Source organism: Protopterus annectens, chromosome 7.part0, assembly GCF_019279795.1.
Source record: "Protopterus annectens isolate FY-2018-M chromosome 7.part0, PAN1.0, whole genome shotgun sequence".
NCBI classification, from domain to species: domain Eukaryota; kingdom Metazoa; phylum Chordata; order Ceratodontiformes; family Protopteridae; genus Protopterus; species Protopterus annectens.
In genome coordinates this window covers 1,041,835,596-1,041,860,001 of record NC_056739.1, presented here as the reverse complement: position 1 = coordinate 1,041,860,001, position 24,406 = coordinate 1,041,835,596, and the positions used below count along the sequence as shown (strand labels likewise).

Here is a 24,406-nt window from a genome sequence, read left to right as displayed (position 1 = left end):
CATGATCCATGCATTCCTGGAGATGTCCGTAGAATGCGTTTATATAGGATTCTGCAGTTTGGGCCGTAGTTTCCACTGGCCCTGGGGCCTTGAAGGATTCCACTTCGGTTTTGAGAAGTGAGAAGTTCGCTTTTGAGAAGTTTTTCACTGTGGTTTTCTGGGCTGGGGCTGGGGTCGGGATGTGGACATCCAGTGAAATTAATTTATGGTCTGATCTTACCAATGAGGGATATACTTCTGGTGTGGAGAATAGAGTCCCCATATTGGTAATGATCAGGTCTAGTATGTTGTCCCCTCTTGTGGGAGTAGTGACTAGTTGTTCCATAGCATTTGAGTTTATAATTTCCAGGAACCTTTGGGCTAAGGTGCTGGGGCTTGGGTAGTGCTCCCAGTCAATGTTTGGGTAGTTGAAGTCACCCAATATAATGGTGTTCGGAGAGATCTTCATGTTCTCCAATGTTTTCAGGAAAGCCGAGTGGGATTCCTGACTTTGAGAGGGAGGTCTGTAGGATGCTATAAACTGAAAAGCAGTCTTGCCCACTGTTAGTTGCACATGGATGGTCTCCGATACCGTGCAATGCCACTAACCTGGAGGTGTGGATATCCTTGATAAATATGGAAACTCCCCTCCTTTTGTGGTTCGGTCCGGGTTTTGGGGCGAAAAGCATGATATGAGGTATAGCCTGGTAGTGCTGGGGTGCTCTCTGGAGCCTTGAACCAGGTTTCTGTCACTGCACAGATATTGATGTTCTCCATACTGAGGAGAGCTTTGAGTGCGTGCATCTTGAGGTTAAGACTTCTGGCGTTTAGCAGCATTACCCTTAGTTTCTTGTTCCTTGTGCTGTCTATGGGGTTGGGTTTGACTTTTGAGCCTTGCCTAAAAAAGGCACTATGGGGGTGGCAAGAGCCTTTGCCAATATCCGAAAGCCCAGTGGTGACAGGTGCAAGCTGTCCCTACTGAAGCAACGTGGCTTGTCGAGCATGTCATCCCAGGCTGACAGACACTGGATCCCCTTTGAATGACACCAAAATTTTAGCCAATTGTTAAAATCGATCATTTTGTCTTTGTACTGTGGCATCATTCTAGGTGAGGGTAAGATGCTGCTCAAGGTCAGGGTCATACCAGCCTGGGCTACATGATCAGAGAGCTCCTCTATGTCTCTTTTCATGTAGTCCAGGGAGGTACGTCTCAGGTCATTCACACCAGCATGTACAATGACTGAGTCATATTTGTATTTGCTTTGGAGTGACCTGAGTGCTTGCGTTATGTGGTGGATCCTAGCACCTGACAGGCAGCTCACCGTGACCTTCTCTTTATTCAGCCTGGTGAGCGGGACGTCAGTGTGTCTGACAATAGAGTCACCTATTACAAGAGTATCAGGTGTGTTATTCAGCCTTAAGGGCTGTGGCTGCTTGGCACACTGACTTTGTGGGTTATGTGTTGTGTGTGTTTTGTTTTGAGGTAGCGTTTGCTTGGATGTCTGCTTTGGAGGTCTCTGTTGCTTAGGTAGATTTTTATTTAGAGCCTTCAAGTATGTTTTTGTGCATTTATGTGTTTGGTTCGCTGATGTGGTGGGACTATGTGATACTGGAATTGTGTTGTGTGAGGTTACCTTCTCCTCCTGACTGGTTACACCAGTTTTGAGATGAGAGAGCTCAGCCTCCAGTTTGGCTAAATAGTTGCATCTCTCACATATATTTGAACCTGTTTGGAGGAGGAGAGGGTTGTCCGTGTACATGAGACAGTTGTAACATTGCCTCAAAATTCCCAGATTCACCAGCTGGACTGGAAAGGAAACCATTGACTGACCTTTGGACATGCTAGAGTAATATAGAGAAACTGAATTTAAGACGGACCAATAGAGGACAGGGAAATCGTAGAGAGTATAAGAGTAAGTAGTGCTTATGGTTTAATAGTGCTAACTTGTAGGATTACTTAATTGGACCAGTGAAGGGCCTTAGAATATGGTGTTTAAATTGAGAGATAGAGCAGTTCTAAGGGAAAAAGTGAAGAGCAGACTTTGTGGAGCCAGGAATAGTTTAAACCCAATTAGGCGGCGCTGCCCACTGTTGCGCTATGCACAAAAACACACAAAACTGCGCAAAACAGGGTTTTAAGAGAGGAAGATGAAGGAGTTTTGGAATTGACCCAAAATGGCCAATAAAACTACAGTTTCAAGTCAGTAACCACTCCCACAGGGGCAGGCAGGCTGCTCAATGTTTTTCACTGCCACTGATCAACAGAGAGACTTCCCTTTAGCCCAAGCAAAAAATGGCCTCACAGAAACTTACAAACAGTTCAAGAACAGCAAGCCTGTAACTGAACTTTTTTTAAATCTCAGAAAAGTGGGAAAAAAGCAAGATTTTTTTTGTTTTTTCAGAGATAGCAGAGGTTCACAAGTATCAACAAGTTATAACAGTGCAGTAAATGACCCCACACAAGAGTGCTAGGCCAAAGACAGATAAAATGCAAGTTTTGAGAAAAAAATGATTTTAAAAATAAGTGCAAACAGGAAATTCAGTAAACAGCTCTAGGTTGTGCTCTAAGTCCTTTAAGTGTGATATAGGATGATTTGTCACCTCTTTTACTGATCAATTTCAGGATTATTCAAAACCAGCTAAGAAAGGCACTCCTCAACCACTTGTCAAGATTTAAGGCCTGCACCCATGAGAGATATACAGTATCCTTATAATTTTATATTTTTCTTAACCAGAGAATCTAGTTAAGTACCTCTATCACTATAATTTGGGTGTGTAGGCCACATTAGCAGCCACAATGAAATTATTAATGATTTTGGTTTATGTGTGTGTGTTTATATACACACACACATATATATATATATATATATATATATATATATATATATATATATGTATACATACACACACACACACACACACATATATATATATATATATATATATATATATATATATATATATATATATATATAAAGCTTATAATGAATAGTCACAGGTAAGTTTGATTGAAACGTTTGACACTCATGTTGCTAAAGTAGTTAGGAAAACCTTCTATATCGCCCACCTGATCATGAAGGGATTCACATCTAGATCAAGGGAGGTCATCGTCCCCCTGTACTCATCACTCATTAGACCTATGATTAAGTACAATGCCCCGTTCGGAATGTATCTGACCAGACACCTGCTGCAGCTTGAAAGGCCCCAAAAGTTCCTCACCAAAAGGATAAAGGGTCTCAAAAATATGTCTTATGCTGCCCGACTGAAAGAACTCCAGCTCTATTCAGTCTCATACCGCTTGCTCAGAGGTGACCTGTGCCTGACATATAAGGCCATGTTAAACCCAGATTTGATGAATATGCTTCACCTCAAAAAATCTAGATCCCTCAGAACCACAAGGGCGGGAGACTTAAACCTTGACACGGTTATAAATAGAACGTGCTGGAGGGACAGATTCATCACCCAGAGACTCCCTATGCTGTGGAACAAAATCCCGGTACATGTGAGGCAGAGCACCTCGCTGGCTCTGTTCAAGAGGAATCTTGACCAATGGATGGGAGATCGCAGATATACCCCAGGGATTACTTCAGTGTCACTGCTTGACAGAGGCACAGAAAAATGAAAGGCATAGTTTTTATTCAAACTAAAGGGGTGGCGAAAGCCACATAACTATGGGCTAGGCTTATAAATGCCCTTGGGCAGATAGCCTAGTATGAACCTATGAACCTATAAACACAAGGCCTCAAACTAACCAATGAGTTACATTTGCAGTTAGATAAAGAAAAACTCAAAACAACTTTATGTGGGGGACTTTGCCTCATCATCCTCCAAAAATTAAATATACTCATATACTCATTCTAGGGTCGCACAAACATGAAGAAAGGGAAAAGTCCTGGAATTATGTAACTGTCAATATAATGAACTTCGACTATTACATAATCTGACTCACTGTATCATCAGAAAAAAAAAAACACCAGCGTTTTAGCACAAGATGAAATGCATGCCGCAATAAATCATACAACCCTTATATATATATATATATATATATATATATATATATATATATATATATATATAGTTATATATGTAAGGATACTGTAGTATCTCTCATGGGTGCTGCCTTAAATCTAATATGATCTATATAGAATGTATTTATCTTCCCTTCTCTTGTGAATGTTTTTACTATATACTTTGTACTGCTATGATCCTTTTCTCCATCATGCTCAACTGAAAATGGGCTATCAGCCTAGTCAGATGTTTCCAGTAAATAACTGCAAATAAATAGTAAACAAATAAATAATAGCATTATTCATCTACATAACAGACAGATGCTATGCACAAACACTGGAGTTCCAAGAAGTGGACTTGTTTGCTGATTAAGAAATGCAGTTCTGTTGGTTCAAAGATGAAGGTGTATACAGGAATAGCCTTGAGTAAATCTTACATGACCAGAGTTGGATTAACAGTCCAGATGCTGGACAGGAATAAAGAAGTATATGTCTGCTTGCCTCTCTCAGTGGGACGGGGAAGGAAGAAGCATTGGAATGGCTGGTCCTTTACCTACTGCTGTGTGGTGAAGACCAGGAATTCAGGAAATAGGCACACAAAGCAAGGTGTATGTAATGCAGTTGTTTGGGGGATGAGGATACACCTTGTCTAAACTTTATTGTGCACAACAGCCTATTAGAACGTGCAAACATGTCCAAGAGGTTAGGTCTTCACTCACTCCACAATGGTGGAGCCACAACAGACCCTGGGAACTATTGCCTTATAAGCCTGACTAGCTTGGTCTGCAAGGCTATAGAGCGCATCATCATGGAACTCATTAACAGAGATATTGGGAACCTCCAAACACTGGACCCTACCCAGTTTGGCTTTGGTAAGGGCAGATCATGCCTCCTAAACCTGGTGGACTTCTTTGAGACAGTTACCAAGGCTATAGATGAGGGAAAGGTGGTATACACAGCCTACCTAGACCTCGCTAAGGCCTTCAACACCATTCCCCATTCTGGTATTATAAACAAGCTCACCAGCCTGAACATAAACCCCTACGTCACAAGATAGGTTGCCAACTGGCTCACGGACAGAACCCACATGGTGACAGTTGCGGAAGCTAGGTCTGTCTGTAAACCGGTTACAAGTGGTGTTCCCCAGGGCTCAGTCCTGGGACCCCTCCTGTTCAGCATATACCTCTCAGTGGTACAGGCAAGCACAGGAGGACTATCGCTGACCAAGTTCACAGACGACTGTAAACTAGGGGCTATAACTGACTCTCTGACTGACACAGACATTCTCCAAAAGGGTCTCTCTGAGACGGATACCTGGTGTCAAAATCATGGCCTCAAGCTAAATGCCAAATAATGCATAGTCATCCCCTTTGGAAAAAACAAAGTACCCACAAACTACCAGATAGGTGGCAGTCCCCTAAATACGGAAGACGTAATAAGGGATCTGGGAACCCAAGTAGATAGTAATCTCACCTTTGATAATCACATTGCCAAATGGTTAGAAAATCCATCTACGTGGCCCACCTAATCACAAAAGGGTTTGCATCCAGATCAAAAGAGGTCATTGTGCCCCTCTACTCATCACTCATCAGACCCATCTTAGAGTACAATGCCCCATTTGGGATGTACCTTACAAGACACCTGCAACAACTGAAAAGACCACAGAGGTACCTCACCAAGAGGATCACTGGCCTCAAACAGATGTCCTATGCAGCTCGATTGAAGAAACTCCAGTTGTACTCGGTTGCATACCGCCTACTCAGAGGTGATCTCTACCTGACATACAAGGCCATGTCCAACCCAGAATTGATGGACATGCTCCACCTAAAGAAAAATCTTATCCCCTCGAGCCACACGCTCTAGGGATCTAAACCTTACCACAACAATAAATAGGACGTGCTGGAGAGATAGATTCCTGTCCCAGAGACTTCCCATGCTTTGGAACAAGATCCCAATCTACATTAGGCAGAGCTCCTCACTAACACTCTTCAAAAGAAACCTTGACGAGTGGATGGGAAACAGAAAGTTTACCTCGGGGATCACTTCAGTGGCTCTGCTGGACAGAGGCACAGGGAACTAATCTAAGGGGATGGCGAAAGCCAACACATTCTGGCTAGGCTTATAAATGCCTTCAGGCAGATAGCCTAGTATCTACCTATGAACATATTCAAACATCAACCCAATGGCTGACTGCAGTGTGACATTCATTTTCTAACCCTTTCACTTCTAGCTTCTGAATCACAATGCAGACCATGTGTACCAAAAGATAGCCAAAAAGTATCAGAGCTGGGACTTGCCCCACTGAGGTGAAGGACCCCAAGGTTGGACAGTACTATAATCTACAAAAAATACTAGATGCCAGTGGTAGTTAACCATGACATTCCAAAGTAGATAAGTCACAAACCAGATCATAGGGTTGCTTTGTGGTATGTGTGCACATTCCTGTAGAATTTTTTTTAAAAAACTGCAGTTCTTCACCATTTCCATGCTCTGTGTTAGTATCTAAGAATATAGATAGTGGGCACCTTTCTCTTAATTAGAACTGTACATTTTTTGTTGTTGCATTTTCTTGATCACTGTTGCCTGCTCACCATCTGATTGCCATGCCAATGGCATCATCCAGGTAGCCACCCAGACCTTTTTTTTTTTTTAATATTTTGACCTTAATCCTATTTGTACCTGAAGGAAGAAGGAAGCAATGAACATTATCAGGGTGTGTTAAGTGCTCTCACAAGCAATATAGAACTCAATTGCCTGTCTCCTTTGTAAGCCAAATGCATCCTGGTAGGTTTCAACTCTCCACTGGAGATACACTGCCTGAATTTGTATCCCAAGATGAGCACCTCACTACCAAGCCTTTCACCCTAGAACAGGCAATCAGGCTTGGTCTTGCCATTCTTCTTCCTCCCATTCAGCCCATGCAGTACATGGGTCACTACTTGAATTCACGTTGTCTGGGTAGTAGTCAAGGCTCCCTTCCCCAGTCCATGGAGCGAATGAAAGTACTAGTATGTCACTGTTCCAACAATTCCTTCTAACAGTCAAATTAAAAAGTCTTAAATTTGTTCAACAGCACCTTGGTAACCAAGAAAAGATTGCTTCCATGTCTTAATGTCACTTTTACTGGGGAGGGCCTGTTTAGGTTTGCCTTTTCACTCTCTGCATTTTCTGATAATGGTGCTACACCCAACAATTTGGCTTCTTTGGTGGATCTGGTCCTCCCATCTTAACTTCTACAGTTGATAAAGGAGAGTCCCATAATATTGTGAATGTTCTCTGATGTGTAGTTTTGCAATACCAAACATAAGCTGGGTGTGGAAACACCATCACCTTCAGCTAAAACTCTGCCACTGGCTTTATGCACCTTTTTGATTTGCACAACTCTACTAAGAAATATGAAATACCATTCCCAGACTTTCAAGACTTGAAGATAGCAAAATTTGGGCCCAGTGTAGATAAAAAGCAAAAAAACTCATTATTCTCTACTAAATTTTATCAGTGTGGAATTCGCGTTGTTTTATGAATTATTTTTAGTCTCCTCTAGACTATTTGTTGGTTGTTTTTTGAAAAAACTGAAAGATGCCTTCTCTCCAGACCCCATCAAGAGTCAAGTTCCTCTTTCACACTTAAATTTTCTGACTCAGCGACTTTTCTTTTTCCATTCAGACTCACTTCATCTGCAAATATGAAGTTCATGTCTTTGAAGGTCCTCTTTCTAGTAACCATTACAGATGCTGGAAGGTTTTTAAACCTTGGGGCTTTTATACATATGGAACATTTTGGGGATTATTTGGGATAAGGTCTCTGGGAAGATCAAAACTCACTCTAACGAGGTAGTGGAGGCTCAGAATAGCTAAAACTAACTGCTTAACACTTTTAATGTCCTATAACCTACACTTGCTTGGATTCCACCTTAGAGTGGTGACACTTTGCTGAATGGATCAGTTGTTTATTTGGAACAGAAGCAAGTAGGCAAAAAGATGTTCTTTAATTGTTGGCTAAATGCATAATTTGTTTGCCACCAATAAGCACATCAGCCTTTTCTAATTTTGTGAGTGAACATTCATTTACATTCTTTACTGCACACACTGCTTGTTTCAGTAACACATAACTTGTGGATAGCTGCTTTACTGGTGCTTTGATTATCAGAGCATAGTTTTACAAACTACTGTAGGCTCACACTCTAAGATCAAGACTTCCTTTGGAACTGTGCTACATAGCGTCCTATTTTAAAAATCCTTCCAGAGTCTATACTTTGGATGATATCTATTTGGTTGCCATATTGTCTTCTAGTTTGGTGAATCTCAAATTTGTATCCTAGGTTAACAGGGTATAATGAGACCAAAGGATCTACTTGTTCTGCAACTGACCTGGGTTCAGTAATTAACTCTTATATTTGACGCATAAGCTGTGATGAGTTCGATGAACTTGATATACTCTCTGGAGTAGGGTGTCCAAGCTTCTAATGATGGTGATGGATCATAAGGGTCTCATTTGTACCTGGAAAAAACATACAGGGATTGTTTAGCAGGCATATTAGGAAAGTATACCTTTTTCTGACACCATTACACACTACTCAATATAAGAGAAAATATTTGAAGTTAATGGTGTGTGCCATTTCTTTTACCAAAGCAAAAGGAAAACCTCTCAGGGTCACAGTGGAGATGCATTGGAATTTAGCGTCCTTAAGATAAATCCAGCGGCACACACAAAAACAAGTACAAGGTACCCATGGGCATGTTGCCTCACCTGAAAAATATTTAAAAATGAAATCCTAGAAAACACTTTCAGATACTGCACAGTTCTGGCTGCAAAATCTCTGAGATCCAAACTATTACATGTAAAGAAACTGATCTGTTTTTTTTCTGTTAGAACTGGTCCACTATTTCTTTCAAAAGTCCTGCTCAGGGAGGTTTTGGTAATTGTGTTCACTTTCAAGCCTTCTCCTTCTTCTTCCCTGAATCCCAGGATAAAGGAAGATGCATTTCTTCATCCTAGATATTCACCACCAGCTGCAGTTCTATGGGTTCAGTCAATAATGTCAATTTTATCTCATTTTCTCATGTATGAAGGATTTCCATGTGGCCTAACAAAATATTTTCAAGTGGTTTGGTCACTGTACTGTGTCTGACTCTGTGCTCCTGGTGTTATTTATGTCCTGTTTCTTTTGTCTGTATGGACTTACACTGTTGCTGTGTGCACAGGCAGTTGGCCAGAAACTTGCTAATTTTTGGAAGACAGTACCCCTGCTGCCAAACACAAGCCACTAAATTCTCTACAGCTTTGTGGATGTTGAATTCATGGCACATTAGAGGTACAGCTACTGTCAAAGAAAGGGAGGGAAAGGGTAAAAAGGGACCTACTTTTTTAGTCTTCTGAATGTTCTGCAGATAATACAGGTATCCACATGGCATTACTGTCTTAGTTAAAAAAAAGCAGCTGATGTTATTCAAATATGTGCAGTGCAGCAGATTCCAAAGCAATTTATAACAATTCTAGGTTGACACAGTCAAGGTGACACAAATAAATACTTAAGACAGGATGCTAAAACTGTGGATGAAAATATGAATATACAGTTAGATAATGTAATTTCTGATGTAATTGAAAGAGGATATAATAAGAAAACAGTTAACAAAATGTGTGATGAAGTTAAGAGACAAAGGAAAACAACAGCTAAACCTTTTTTATCAGTAGAATTAGAAAAGGGATGTATCACTATGCAAGCACAAGATAAAATACGAAGCATGCTAACTTACAACAATAATAGAACTAAAGTTAAGAACATAATTAGTAAATATTGGCACATTTTACAAGATGTATCAGAACTGAATTTAAATAATGTAGATAGACCTAGTTTTGGATATAGAAAAAGTCAAAACCTGAAACATCTATTATGTTATAAACAGCAAACACGAGTTAATGGATACACTAAGATAAATAAAAAAGGTACATTTAAATGTGATAGGTGCATTTACTATAGATTTATTTGTGAGGATGACATATTTATTCATCCTATAACTGTTACAGAAAATAAGTTTAATGCATATGGTAATTGGGAAACAACCAATCTTGTGTGCTTAGCTTGATGTAACTCATGACAAGCGTATTACATGGGGAAAACCAATTAGAAGTTCAAACTGGAATCATTTGTCAGAAATTAAAAGAGGTGCTGACAAATGCTTTATACAAACATAAGAAGGAAAAGGGTTTTAAATCATACTTTTAAGTTTTCTATTTTAAATGTTTTAACTGATACAATACGTGGTGGCACTATTAAAGCGTGCACAGAAATGGGAAGAGTTTTACTGGATACTTCACCTAGGGGCTTACATAGCACCGGGTTTGAATGGAAGTGTTTCTTTAAAACCCATGCTTAGAGAGTTTCAGAAACACGTCTAATTAAGTATGATGATCATGTGACTATGATGATGATATAAATGCTTCTTTGTGAGTTTGTTCATTCATTATGCCTGAAGAAGCCTGACTAGGTGAAAGTTTTTGAACTAGCTTTTATTCATTTATTTGTTTGTTAATAAATGCGTATGCAGTGAGCAGTTCATGGTTCCAGTGACTTTTTGTTGTTTAGATTAGAATGAAATATTGCTGCACTGCTGTTCAGGGGAGATGCAAATAGGTCACAGTACGGTTGGCCCCAGTAGCTGAAAATGATGTTACTACTATTTGACTGATGGACCACTTATGAGGAGTCAGAATGGACCTGCTGAGTCTGTCGGCTAGCCCGCCGGTTTTTCCCAATATGTGCGTTGCAATTAGAAAGCAGTTTGAAGAGATCGCCCATTCCAAGACCCTCATGGCCTCTTTGCACAATGGGTAGGGATGGGTTCCTCCTTGTTTGTTGATGTACCAGAATACTGACATATTGTCTGTGTGTATTGCAATAGTCTTTAGGGGGAGAACGTCCTGAAAGTCTTGCAACATTAGAGGGACTGCTCTCATCTCTAGGACATTAATATGCATCTTTCCCTTGAAATGCCCCCCCCCCTCCACTGCAGTTGGGAAGCATCCATGGTCACTGTGGCTACTGGGGGAGGAACATAGAACGGCCTGCCTAAAAAACAGGTTATCTGACTGGATCCACCAGCCAATATGACATTTGGAATCTGGAATAAGTTTTATGGAAACAAACAAAGGTTGGTAAAGAATAGACCACTGTACCACCAAAGTCCACTGGAGGATTCGCATGAAGAATCTTGCTAGAGGGACTAGAATAATGGCAGCTGACATTGACCAAAAGCTTGCAACACTAGTTTTGCCAGAGGGGAGAGATGAGAGAGTAAGTCCCACACATGATTTCTCAAAGATGCAATGCGATGAAGAGGTAATGACGCCACTTTTATCCAGTAGAGTTCCTATAAATTTCAGAGTCTGTACAGGAGTCAGCTTCAATTTGGCAAGATTTATTGTAATGCCTAGAGAGTTGAAGATCTGAAGCAAGTAATCCCTGACTTGTACAAGTTGATGCCTGGTTGGGGAGGTGAGAAGCTAATTGTCTAGATATAGAAACACCTGGAATCCTTTGAGTGTCGGATGTGCTGCCACAACTGCCATGCATTTGATAAACACCCTTGGGGCTGTGGTGAGTGCAAAGGGCATTGCTCTGAACTGGTAGTGACTGGCTCCCAGCTGAAAGTGCAGATGTCTCCTGGAGCACCTGTCTATTTTGATATGATAGTACGCATCCTGGAGATCTAAAGAGCACATCCAATCATCCTTGAGCAGAAGAGGCAGGATGGATTGAACCGTAGCCATTTGGAACTTCAACTTCTTTACATATTGATTCAAATTCCTTAGATCCAGAACTGGACTCAGGTCCCCTGTTTTCTTTAGCACTAAAAAGAAGTGGGAGCAAGTTCTGAATCCTATTTGTTTGGGTGGGACCTCCTGGATGACTATTTTTTGGAGCAGCTTTTGGACATTTTAAGCTGCGCACTCCCTCTGACTGGGTGGAATGTCGGGGGGTTTCTTCCTTGTGACAGGATGTGGAAGGGAAAAGGGAATATAGTAACCTCTAGATGTTATGCTTAGCACCCATGTGTTGCTTGTGAGACTTGTCCAGGCGTCCAGGTGCAGGGAAATACAACCCCCAACTGCTTCCAGAGATGGCCAATCAGGCAGCGCTTCAGGAGCGCTGATAAGGTCTACCAGAGAAGGAGTCTCTGAAGTACTGGTTCCACAGACCCCACCCTGCCTCTAGGGCAATGTCTGCCATTGAAACCTCCTCTGCCGCTGCAGGAAGTACCTCCAAGTACGTACTGAAATGGTCCCAGAGTTTTCTTGAACCACATCTTCTTACCACCTCACTGATTCCTAGGAAAACAGCATTGAGGGGCAGAATACTTGATATCAATGGCAGACAGGGTCTTTCCTTCCTGCTCACTGTGGGCAAGCATATCCTTAACTGATGGTCCAAACAAGGAGGAACCAACAAAGGGGGCATTGACAAAAGACTTCTTGAAGGGTTCGGCAAAATCGCAAAGCCTCATCCAGGCATGTCTCCTAACAGAGATGCCTGAACCAGCTGATTGCGAGTCACCCTCCACTATGTGGGAGATCAGCCTCATCAATGAATTGGCAACAGATGAAAGAGTTGCCAACTGAAAAGTAATCTTCTTGAAATCCTCCTCAGACATGTACTCAGTGAGACATAGATGTGCTTTCTAAATCTGTCCATTGCTCTGAACTCCCTGTTCAGTGGATGGACAGATGAGCTCTGCCTGGCTAGCTCCTTCTTTGCGACTGCCGCCTCAACTATGGCATCAATGGGGACATCCTTACTCCGGTGGGTCCTGTCTGATGGGGGAACTAAAAATGTAGCCAGGTGTTTGGCGATGGGCTCGACAGTGTCCGGCTCCTTCCAAGCCTGACGGGAAACTAGATCAGTAAGTTCATCTGCCAGGGGGTCACCCAAGACATAGATGGGCCAGCCTCAAAAGCCTCCAGAAACACCAACCACTCAGAAGAAAGAGCTTGGGAAGACAAACCACTCTTCTGTTTGAGGATTTCAAGAATGTCAATGAAGAAGATGTCATCAGGTGGTGATCCAGGGGATCCTTCTCCCTTATCAAAGTCAGTGTCTTCCATGAAAGACTCCAGAGAGGAGTCTTTGTGCCTCTTTTGTACATTTTTTTCCATGGTACCTCTTCTGTGGGGTTTTCGGGGGAAGTGTTGGAGAAGGGGAGAATCCCACTGGGGAATGAGTGTGGATGAGGGGCAAAGGGTAGGTCCTGAGACATGAGAGGACGGCTCAATATGCAGAGAGAAGGTCCTTTGTACTACCTGGAAGGCTGATGGACCTGGGGACACCTCTTCCCCAATCCTTGGAGCCAAGGCAGCCAAGGACGAGAGGTTGGGGCCAACTCTGGATCTGAGCCCTCCAGAGAAAATCAGACCCGAGCTGTTCAGATCTGAGGCACCAAGGGGAAGGGATGGATCCAACAAAGAAGGCACCAAACTCAACTCCTGGGACCCAGCTCTGACCTCTTAGATCCGAGACCTGCCCTGATCTGATGACATCAGAGTAGAGCCGGTCAGGGAAACTGTTGGAGTTGGGGAAGGGAGGTCCCTTGAATTCAACTCCGACCCTCTTGGGGATCTTGGATCCTGAGTCTCTGAGACTACAGGTCTGATTGAAGAAGGAGACAGTATTGGTTGATCAGGTGCACTCATGGATCCGGGAGGGGACAAAGTTGATAGGACGCCCAACTGGATCTGAGCCCTGAGGAATCTCCACATCATTTTTTCCATATTTGCCTCAGTCAGGCTCCTAGAGGATCTGGATGATGCCATGGATGCAGGCCTGGAATGCTTCCTAGGGGTTTCAAAAGACTTTGATGGCAAATTTGGAGAAACTGGCTTCAAAACAAATTCTGGAGATCGGCTCCTAGCCGTCAGATCTGAAGGTCTGGGATCAGAGCAGGAGGTGGATGGTACAGGAGAGTTAGTGATGGTTATCACTCCTGTCAGATTTGAAGAGTGTTGTGAATCCAATGGAGGTGGCACCATCTTCGAATGCAAAGAGGTTGGATCCGAAGTCCTTGTAAGTTTTAGATGAGGCTATGATGAAGCTTTCGGTGACTTCTGTAGAACTTGCTTTTTGGATTCTGCACAGCCATGGTTCGATTTACAGGGAGTTTGAGCCCCAGTTAAAGAAGATGAAGGGGGTGGAAGTAAGCCCTTGAGTATTAGTTTACTGTCGCAATCTGAGATAACCCTGAGGTTAAAAGATGCACGTATGTGTCGCAAGCTGATCAGAGATACTCAGGCCCCAGACAGTAGATGTACTTCTTGTGGGCATCATAATTTGGGATCTTATACCCACAAGAAGAGAAAAAACTTAAAACCCCCAGTGTTTTTTGGACATGGTGCCAAAAAAGGAACAATAGGCTCTGAAAAATCTCTAGTGTAACAACCACTATCTACGCAAAACAGTTCAAACACTCTAACACTTTAAACACTCTAAACACTTTAACTATGTTAAACACTCCTTTTTTTGTTTTTTTTTTAAAAACGGGTAGAAATGTAAGACATGCCAAAGCGCACTAACAAAAGATAAAAAAGGAAAGAAGAGCACACTGTAAGGTTAGTGAACTTCTCAAAACAAGCGAGGGAGGAGGAGAGACAAAAAACAATAACTACACTAGATAAACTGACAAAAACTAAAGCAAAAATCCAAAGTTAGCAATACTATAAAAGGCAAAAAAGATTCATCCTCACAATCTGAGACCAGATCTGTGTCTTGACACAATGGCAGCAAACGAGATCTGGGGAGTTAGGTATGGCATATAGCATTATGGGTAGAGGGAGAAGCTCGAGATTTGGATCCAAGTCTTGTGCATGCATCTGAGTCAGATCTAAGGATGGGATCCTAAACTCATTTGTGAGGAAGAATGAAAAGGACAACATCAGATCATAACAATAATGCAGTTTTTAGCAAACACAGTGACTGTGTTGACAAGTCACCTAGTACAAGCTGAGGGACGGGGGCAGATAACAACATTTTGTCTACTTGCAAGAAAGAGATGAAACATGATTTCATCTTGGCTGCTAACAAGAGAAGAACTTGTTAAGAACTTTATGAAACTTCTTTGTTACTAAAGGCTATCATAACTAGTCATCTCCTATTTGTCTTCTAATGTAAATCTCTGTAAATATATCACAGTGTAGGTTGGGCTTATGCTACAGTATAATGCAGTGCATTACTGCTTTTAGCTGAGATAATGTAATCTTGTCTTCTATTTATAAAACAGCTATATGGTTACTACATTCTTGCTTTTAGCTGAGATTGTGCCATCTTGTCAGTTGTTTCTGTAACAGCTGTATGGGTAAAAGATTTGCATGTCAGTATTTTATAAATAATGCAAAAAATTGTGATCAGGTCTCCGATTATAATTGACTTCTTTATGTGTTTAAGACATGGATGCCAAAAAATTCACCTCAACAGTGAAACCTTAAGAGGTGAATCTTAATATCCATGTCAAAAACATATAATAAAGTTTATAACTGTAAACCCAATCATAATTCTTTGTGGTACATAGAGCTTTATATGCTCCATGCACTACCAATTACAGAAAAATAAGGGGGAAGGGACAAAATAAAAAAAGTTTAGGAGACTGAAACCACTGAAAGCTAGCAAAATACTTCAGCTCTGTCTAAAAGGCAGCAGGTAGAAATGAAGTGCCCTTCTGAAGGACAAACTACTTTAAATTTTTTTTAGACGCTTCATTTTACTATACTTTTTTAAACTGTGGCAGTACAAAGTATCTAACAGCTTTTACAGCTATACTAGCTCATTCTGTTGTATTTTGCCAGCTAGCAGTGTCTGCTGTCAATCCCCAGCACTAGACTCATTTGTAACAGAACTTAGATGTCCTTAACAAGAGCTTGTTAAGCACATTTCTGATGTCATAAAGGCGCTTAACAAGTCTGTCTTTTTTTATTTTATTATTTTTTTTGTAGTATATTTACAGCACTTTATACAAAACAAAAATATTGAACCTTATTTAAGTGTCTCAGAATTTCATTATCACTGATGGCCTAGCAATATCTACCAACTGTGAGCTTCATCCTGAGAAATAAATGGACAAAGCTTTTTTCAACATCTTTACTAAATACATTTTAAAAGGTGACATATGTACACAGACCTTAAAAGAAAACAACCCATAACATGCCCATTGTTGTATTCATGCAGTATACATACACTTTCAAAAATGTTCATTCACTCAAACATTATATAATTGCCTTCCCTTAAACCTTACTCCTTCTCCTGAACATTATTCTGCATGGATTGTTCCCACAAACTCCATTTATTTTTAAGTAATTTCCTCCTTCCTTTTCTAAAGACCTCAACTTTAGTTCTTTTATCTCCTTTACAATATCCAGTACTTCAGTTATAGAGTTTGATTTCCATTTTGGAGAAATTGCTTTTTTGGCAGACAATAGCACAAAACTTAAAAAGGCCTTACTACTTCTAGCAATTCAGATCCTATGTCCCAGCTTAAAAAAATAGTTTCCTTAGTTACAACATTTGCTCCCTCAACATTTCTGACAACAGTAACTTTTAGGGAATTTTTAAAATCTGCCAACTTGTTACACTCCCCAAAACATGTTTCCACTCACACCTCCAGCATTTGCTATCTATATAAGGAAAAATTATGTGGTATAAATATATGTATACAAATACTTACAAACAAAATTTGTAAACCTTACAGACTTTGGTGCATACCTGGGAGCCATGCAGATGTCCTCACATTGTTCCTTTGTAAATGGCCTTTCCAGTCTCTCTTCACAATGTTTTTCTAACCTTCTGTTCTGATTGATTCTTATAGTTATCATCCAATGTTTTATATGCCCTACTAATTATCCCTTTTTTTAACACTGTTAAACAAAACCTTCCAAGATCTTTATCACTATCACCTTCTGAACTCCCAACTTCCAAACTTCCACAGAATGCCATCTATTCCTGGAGACTTCTCTGAAGATTGATTATACATCACCATTTTTATCTCATCTCTTCCCCGTCTTACCTACTGATTGTTGAACTATCTTGAAATCCTAAGATCTATGGTTATTTTTGCTGTAATAGGCTCCCTAAGATTAGCAACAACCCTTTCTACTTTCTGTCACCTAAGTTGTTGTGCTAACAGTTTTTTGTGCTCTGGAGTTATTATCAAAAATATTATGGAAAATAGTCATTTACCAGTAATCTTTCTAAACTTTGGCATACTATCTAAATACGTCTAATCTAAATATCTAAATAAATGGATGGCACACTGGTGCAGCGGTTGCGTTGTCGCCTCACAGTAAGAGGTTCTCCTGCTCAGTTCTCGGCTGGGATGCCTTCTGTGTGGAGTCTCCATGTCCTCCCTGTGTTCGTGTGGGCTTCCTCCAAGTACTCTGGTTTCCTACAACATCACAAAGACAAGTATCTGGAGGATTTCTCCCTGGGCCTCCTCTGAAAATTGGCTTCGTTCCAAGTTGGACTTTCCCTGTAAACAAATGTAAAATAAAGTAAAAAATACTCTTGTATTTTCCCTTCAGCACTCTGCAATGGCGCCTCTTTTCTTCTGTGAGACTCCCCTTATTCTGCAAAACTTTAACCTTTTTCAACCCCTATAAATAATCTGTATTATTTTTTCCTCTATATTTTCTCTTTTATTTCTACTGTTTTTAAATTCCATTTTCATTTTATCCCATGCACTAGCTATCCCTTCTGAAGAAATTTCTATCTTTCTAACAGTTTTCAAATCATTTCCACTACTCATTCCTTAAATTCTTCTCTTTTTAACATGTTAAGTAGGAAAGCACTAGCTCCTCAGTTTTACAGCCAGTTTTAGGTACCAGCTAACCCCGCAGTCGCTGAAGAGCCCTGGTCCGGGGGGGGGGGGGGGGGCAACCACAGCAAGTTATTTTATTATATGTGTGTCAAACCAACAACAGCTAGTTCAGCAATCTTGTGTAGTTAATAAACCATGTGGGTAATAACAAACTGAATGAAAAAAATCTAAGGATTGGCACCACTTTTTTCTTTTAAAATTAAAATATATCTCTGATTTTACTGACAATGTTTGGTGCTGCGGTAGCATTGTCGCCTCACAGTAAGACGCTGTCTGGTTCGATTCTCAGCTAGAGCGTCTTCTGCGTGGAGACATGCCTGAATGGGCGTACCTTTGTTGAAGGTTGTGCGTCAGGGCTGGTAACTCGGCACGTCAAAATCAACTACCAATCATTAGCGGACCGGAGTTCCACTGTGGTGACCCTTAACCAGGAAAAGCTGAAAGAAGACTACTAGAAGAAGACTACATTTTACTGACAATGTTTTGTGAAGTAGCAGGCTTCATCATTTAATTAAATGTTTCACTGCTGACATATTGCCTTTAACTTAGTTCAATCCTGCTGGTGGAAATTCTCTCCACTAAAACAATCATCATTAATCCTATGTGATATCAGTGACTGCGGGAGGTCTCCAGATCATAACGGACTGTGTAGGGCCCTCACAAAAGCAATCATGGGTTGGGGGAAAATATTCATTCTCTAATTACATACTTTATCCTAAACAGGGTTGGGATATAAGCCTGTTAGGATAAAACTGGTAATCAGTGAAAAAAAAATAGAGTGAGGTAAACGCCACTCATCTGCAACCCAGACTAATCAATTCTCAGTGCTTATCTGGGATTTTAAATAGAGCAGATACTCCCAGTCTTCAGGGATGTTTTCTTTTCCAGGGAGTTTTATAAATCCTAGCAGGTCACCAGATACTAAAACTCTCAATTACGTTGCTCAGAATTTCTAAGCAAAGTAAAAAATAATGGTGGAATAAAGGCACAAAATCAGGAACACTTCTAAAAATATCACTCTAACTCACTTAAAAATGTTAATAGAATAACATATTTTGCATCAACATGTACTTTTGGAACGGACTTCCATGATGGTTGCACATTAAGTAACCACTTAATTTCAGCTCTTCCAGTGTGAAAATAGAAGCTCAGAAGACAGCCAGAGAATTCTTTTTTTTTTTTTTTGGGGGGGGGGGGTAACTTTCAGTAACTGGCTAGTAAGTAGACTCATGTATGTCAGCAAAAAAGAAACAGAGAACCTGAAAGAAAATCAATCATAAAAGATGAGGAAAAAACATGGACTGGGAAGAATTCTGCAGTTATTCAGCCAAAAGCAGTGCAAGCTCCAGCTTTGGTGCAAGACATATGACTTCCACTAACTTACAGGAAAAAATAAGTTAAATGTACTCTGAGCTGATTAAAATAAACAAAACACTGATGGAGTATATCAACTCAAATAACAAATCTCTGGATAAAATGGAAGGAGCTTTAAGTAGATATTCAGATGAGGTAATAAAAATGCAAAAATCGGAGGTCAAAATGAAGAAATGTCTGGCTGAATATGAGACTGCTCAAGAAGAGATGTTTAAAAAATAACAGAATTAGAGGACAGAGCACGCAGGGAAAAAAAATTGAGATTTTCTGCTGTACCAGACAAGCTGGAAGGAACAGACTGTATTGTAACTGGAGGGTCTATATTAGAACATCGAAGTTTCAAAACTTCGAATGTTCTAATATCAGACTCTATTCAGCGAAAGCTGAAAACATCGAACATACAGAACAGCAAATTTTTTCCTAGGGAAAAAATCTCCTGTTCCAAAACACATACACACAACACAAGCACACCAAACAAACAGCAATCCACACACATACACCTAAAATCTTACACCTAACCCTACACTAAACTATACACACACCACTAACTATCCACTTACCTTAACCCAAACCCTAATCCTAAGGTCTGTCACTATCGCACACTCACCTCACCCACACCCTAACCCTAACTCACCTACCCCACCATAACCCTCATATCCACACAATCGCACACTTACTTGACCCTCGCCCTAACCCTAACTCACCTAACCCACACTCAATGGCACACTTACCTGAACCTGACCCGTAACTTTCCACCATAGCGCTGAAAATACCGAAGCAACAGAAACAGACAACCAAATTCTTTCCCTAGAAAAAAATGTGGTTTTCTGTTGCTTCGATATTTTCAGCTTTCGCTGAATAGGGTTCGATATTAGAACATTCGAAGTTTTTAAACTTTGATGTTCTAATATAGACCCGTAACCGACTGTAGACCACAGCAGGAATTGCTAATTGAAAGAGTACATCATGTGTATGCTCCCAACCTGGCCATGAGAAAACAACAGAGACCTTTAATAGTAAAGATGCAATCCTACCAGTGGAAGGAGTTGATTCTGACAAAACTGTGGCAGAAGGACAGAGTACTAAAAGTGGGAGAGAATAGAGTGTTTGTGTAAAATGATTACTTACTGTACACCAGGCAGACGATGAATACATTTATTCCACTAATCAGGGAATATTGAGAAGCAGGCATGAGATTCAAACTCCTTTATTCAGCTATCTTCAGAATATGCTTTCCTGGAGGGACAAATCATTTTTTGATGCAGAACATGCCAAGGAGGAAATACAAGTCTGTCCAACAAAAAGTGAGCTGAGAAACAGAAGGAGATTCTGCTTCTTGTTCTTCTGGTAATAAAGACCACAGAGAGACCTTGCCACTGAAACCTTTTCCAGTGTTTCAACAGAAAATGGTTGAGACATAGAAAAAAGCACAAGAGTTGATTAGAAGAACCGAGAGTTCTTTGGAAAGGAAGCAGAGATTGGATCTGGGAGATGGAGATAGGAATAAAACCAGCAACTCAGAAATTGACAAATAAATGTGAGATTATAAAGCATTAATTACATTGTGAAATATGACAAAACAAGAAAACCTGCAAATATTGAACTTTTTTGACTTTGTTAAACTTGTAAGGGACTATAAAGCATATGCCTTACTTTATGTCATTAATGTTTGAAGGAACACTTAGGTGTGGGGAAGAGGAAGGAAAGAGTAAAACAAACTTTTGTTCTTGCCAGTAATATCTGTATAGTGCATGATATTTGGATGTTATAAAGTAAAGTTTTCTCAGTTATTTTTAGTGTAATGGGGGCACTAAAGTTAATAGGTGCCCCTGTTTTAAGAAATGTAGGCACTGCAATGTAACAAAAAAATAAAAGAAGAAGAAAAAAAGTCTGTTCAAAAAAGCATGATACAAGAAAAAATATCTGCTTTTTCTCATTCTTGCATAGAGGAATGACGATTACAGATCATCACTGCCCTCTCAAAGGTAAAAAATACAGCCTTCATGGGACCCGATAACATCCCAGGATGCATCCTACATGAACTCAGGTACAAACTTGCAGCACCACTATGCACCCTATTCAGCCAAAGCTTGAGTACTGGCTTTGTCTCAGGTGAGTGGAGGACAGCCACCATCATCCCTTTACACAAAGGTGTAGTGTCCACCGATCCAGGAAATTATAGACCCATCAGCCTAACTAGCCTGATCTCCAAGGCCATGGAATGGATTATCATTGGACCTCATTAACAGTGACATTGGCAACCTCTAAACACTCGACCCCACACAGTTTGGCTTTGTCAAGGGGAGGTCATGTCTGTTAAATCTGGTTGACTTCTTTGAGACAGTCAGCAAACCCATGGACGAGGGGAAGACGGTAAAGCCTTCGACACTATTCCTCACTCAGGCATAACAGATAAAATCTCTCAACTAGGCATCAATCCATATGTTGCCAGATGGGTAGCAAATTGGCTCACTGATAGAACCCACCTAATCAAAATAGGGGAAGCCACCTCAAGTAGTAGGCCCGTAACGAGCAGCATACCCCAGGGATCGGTCTTGGGGCCTCTGTTACTCATGATATACTTCTCTAAGGTGTAGGCCAAAACTAGCAGGCTATGGCTGACCAAATCTGCAGATGACTGCAAGCTGGGCACGGTCATCAATTCCCCAAGTGATGTGGATGTTCTCCAAGTGGGTCGCACCTAAGCAACTTACTGGTGCCAGAAACATTGCCGCAAGCTGAATGCCAAAAAATTCATAATCATCCCCTTTGGTGAGAGTGACATCCCCACATATTATCACATTAATAACAATGTCCTAAGTACACAATCAGTAGTGAGGGATTTCGGCACCCAGGCTGATAGCAACCTGACTTTTGACCACTATGTTGCTTCCACTGTATGGAAAGCTTTCTACATGGTCCACCTCATAAGTAAGGGTATCTCATCCAGGGACAAAGAGGTCATAACATGCCTGTATTCTTCCCTTATAAGGCCAATTATTGAAAAAAAAGCATGATACAAGAAAAAATATCTGCTTTTTCTCATTCTTGCATAGAGGAATGACGATTACAGATCATCACTGCCCTCTCAAAGGTAAAAAATACAGCCTTCATGGGACCCGATAACATCCCAGGATGCATCCTACATGAACTCAGGTACAAACTTGCAGCACCACTAGGCACCCTATTCAGCCAAAGCTTGAGTACTGGCTTTGTCTCAGGTGAGTGGAGGACAGCCACCATCATCCCTTTACACAAAGGTGTAGTGTCCACCGATCCGGGAAATTATAGACCCATCAGCCTAACTAGCCTGATCTCCAAGGCCATGGAATGGATTATCATTGGACCTCATTAACAGTGACATTGGCAACCTCTAAACACTCGACCCCACACAGTTTGGCTTTGTCAAGGGGAGGTCATGTCTGTTAAATCTGGTTGACTTCTTTGAGACAGTCAGCAAACCCATGGACGAGGGGAAGACGGTAAAGCCTTCGACACTATTCCTCACTCAGGCATAACAGATAAAATCTCTCAACTAGGCATCAATCCATATGTTGCCAGATGGGTAGCAAATTGGCTCACTGATAGAACCCACCTAATCAAAATAGGGAAGCCACCTCAAGTAGTAGGCCCGTAACGAGCAGCATACCCCAGGGATCGGTCTTGGGGCCTCTGTTACTCATGATATACTTCTCTAAGGTGTAGGCCAAAACTAGCAGGCTATGGCTGACCAAATCTGCAGATGACTGCAAGCTGGGCACGGTCATCAATTCCCCAAGTGATGTGGATGTTCTCCAAGTGGGTCGCACCTAAGCAACTTACTGGTGCCAGAAACATTGCCGCAAGCTGAATGCCAAAAAATTCATAATCATCCCCTTTGGTGAGAGTGACATCCCCACATATTATCACATTAATAACAATGTCCTAAGTACACAATCAGTAGTGAGGGATTTCGGCACCCAGGCTGATAGCAACCTGACTTTTGACCACTATGTTGCTTCCACTGTATGGAAAGCTTTCTACATGGTCCACCTCATAAGTAAGGGTATCTCATCCAGGGACAAAGAGGTCATAACATGCCTGTATTCTTCCCTTATAAGGCCAATTATTGAGTACAATGCCCCCTTCGGCATGCACCTCACAAAGCACATGCAGCAGCTAGACAGATCACAGAGGTTCCTCACCAGGAGAATCCAGGGCCGCAAACATCTACCCTACACAGACAGGCTAAAAGCCCTGTCCCTCTACTCAGTTTCATACACACTCCTCAAAGGTGACCACTGTCTGGCATACAAAGCAATCTCAGACCCCACCTTGATGGGACTGCTGCATATCCGCAAGTCAAGCTTCACTCGAGTAACCTGTACACACGACTTCAACCTGGTTTGTAACATCAATAGGACTTGTTCGTGGGACAGATTTGTTTCCCAGAGACTCCCCCCATCTGTGGAACAGACTCCTTCTCCACGTCGAGCAGAGTAACTCATTATTCCTTTTTAAGCGCAACCTGGATAACTGGATGGGAAACAGAAAATACACCCCTGGGATTCCACCTGTGCCCCTGCTGGACAGGGGCTTTGGATGCTGACTTGTCTAAACATGGACTAAACCCTTGGCTATGCTTATAAGGGCCACAGGGGCCAATACCTAGTAACCTCCTATGATCCTATGAACACTGAATGTAATAAAACTCTCTTCTAGCAAATACATAAATAAATGCTTGTAGAAGCAACTCTGTATCTGGTCCTGATGTCTCCAAGGAGACAATCTGTTAAACAGCAATAAAACAGAATATTTATTTCTTTTAATGGCTTTCAATGACTAGAAGATAATGTTTTCCAAAAGCATTCAAGTGTTTTCTCATTTTCTGAGAGCAATACAAATAAGACAAAACCAGACAGCACTTAGAAGAAGCACAGGTTGTACCATGCGTCTTAGCATGGATAACATTTCCTTTAGGTTAACTCAAGTCTCTGAGTGTGGCTCTCAGTTTGGGACAATTTTTCCTATTAGGACGGTGAAATTTCAATCTGTGAAGATGTAACTAGTTTTGTGTGTTAATATTAAGTTAATAGTTTTTGGGGTATATTGGGGTTGTATTTGTTTTTTTGTCTGAGGGCTTTCAATAAAACAAAAAGTTTTGTAAGATGTGAAATTGGCTCAAATGGATATGACAAAAACAACTGTATTACA

General features: G+C 41.0%; 1 protein-coding gene across 2 annotated transcripts in view; it reads right to left on the bottom strand.

Moving 5' to 3' along the window:
* Positions 1-24,406, bottom strand: part of LOC122806838 (protein FAM227B-like) — a 705,369-nt gene that overhangs the window by 517,359 nt on the left and 163,604 nt on the right. The window contains exon 3 of one of the 2 annotated variants that reach the window (XR_006365563.1): positions 8,357-8,486. The exons of the other annotated variant lie outside the window; for it this stretch is intronic. The gene's annotated coding sequence lies outside the window, so the exon portion shown is untranslated. The remainder of the gene's footprint in view (positions 1-8,356; positions 8,487-24,406) is intronic. 2 annotated transcript variants of the gene reach the window in all.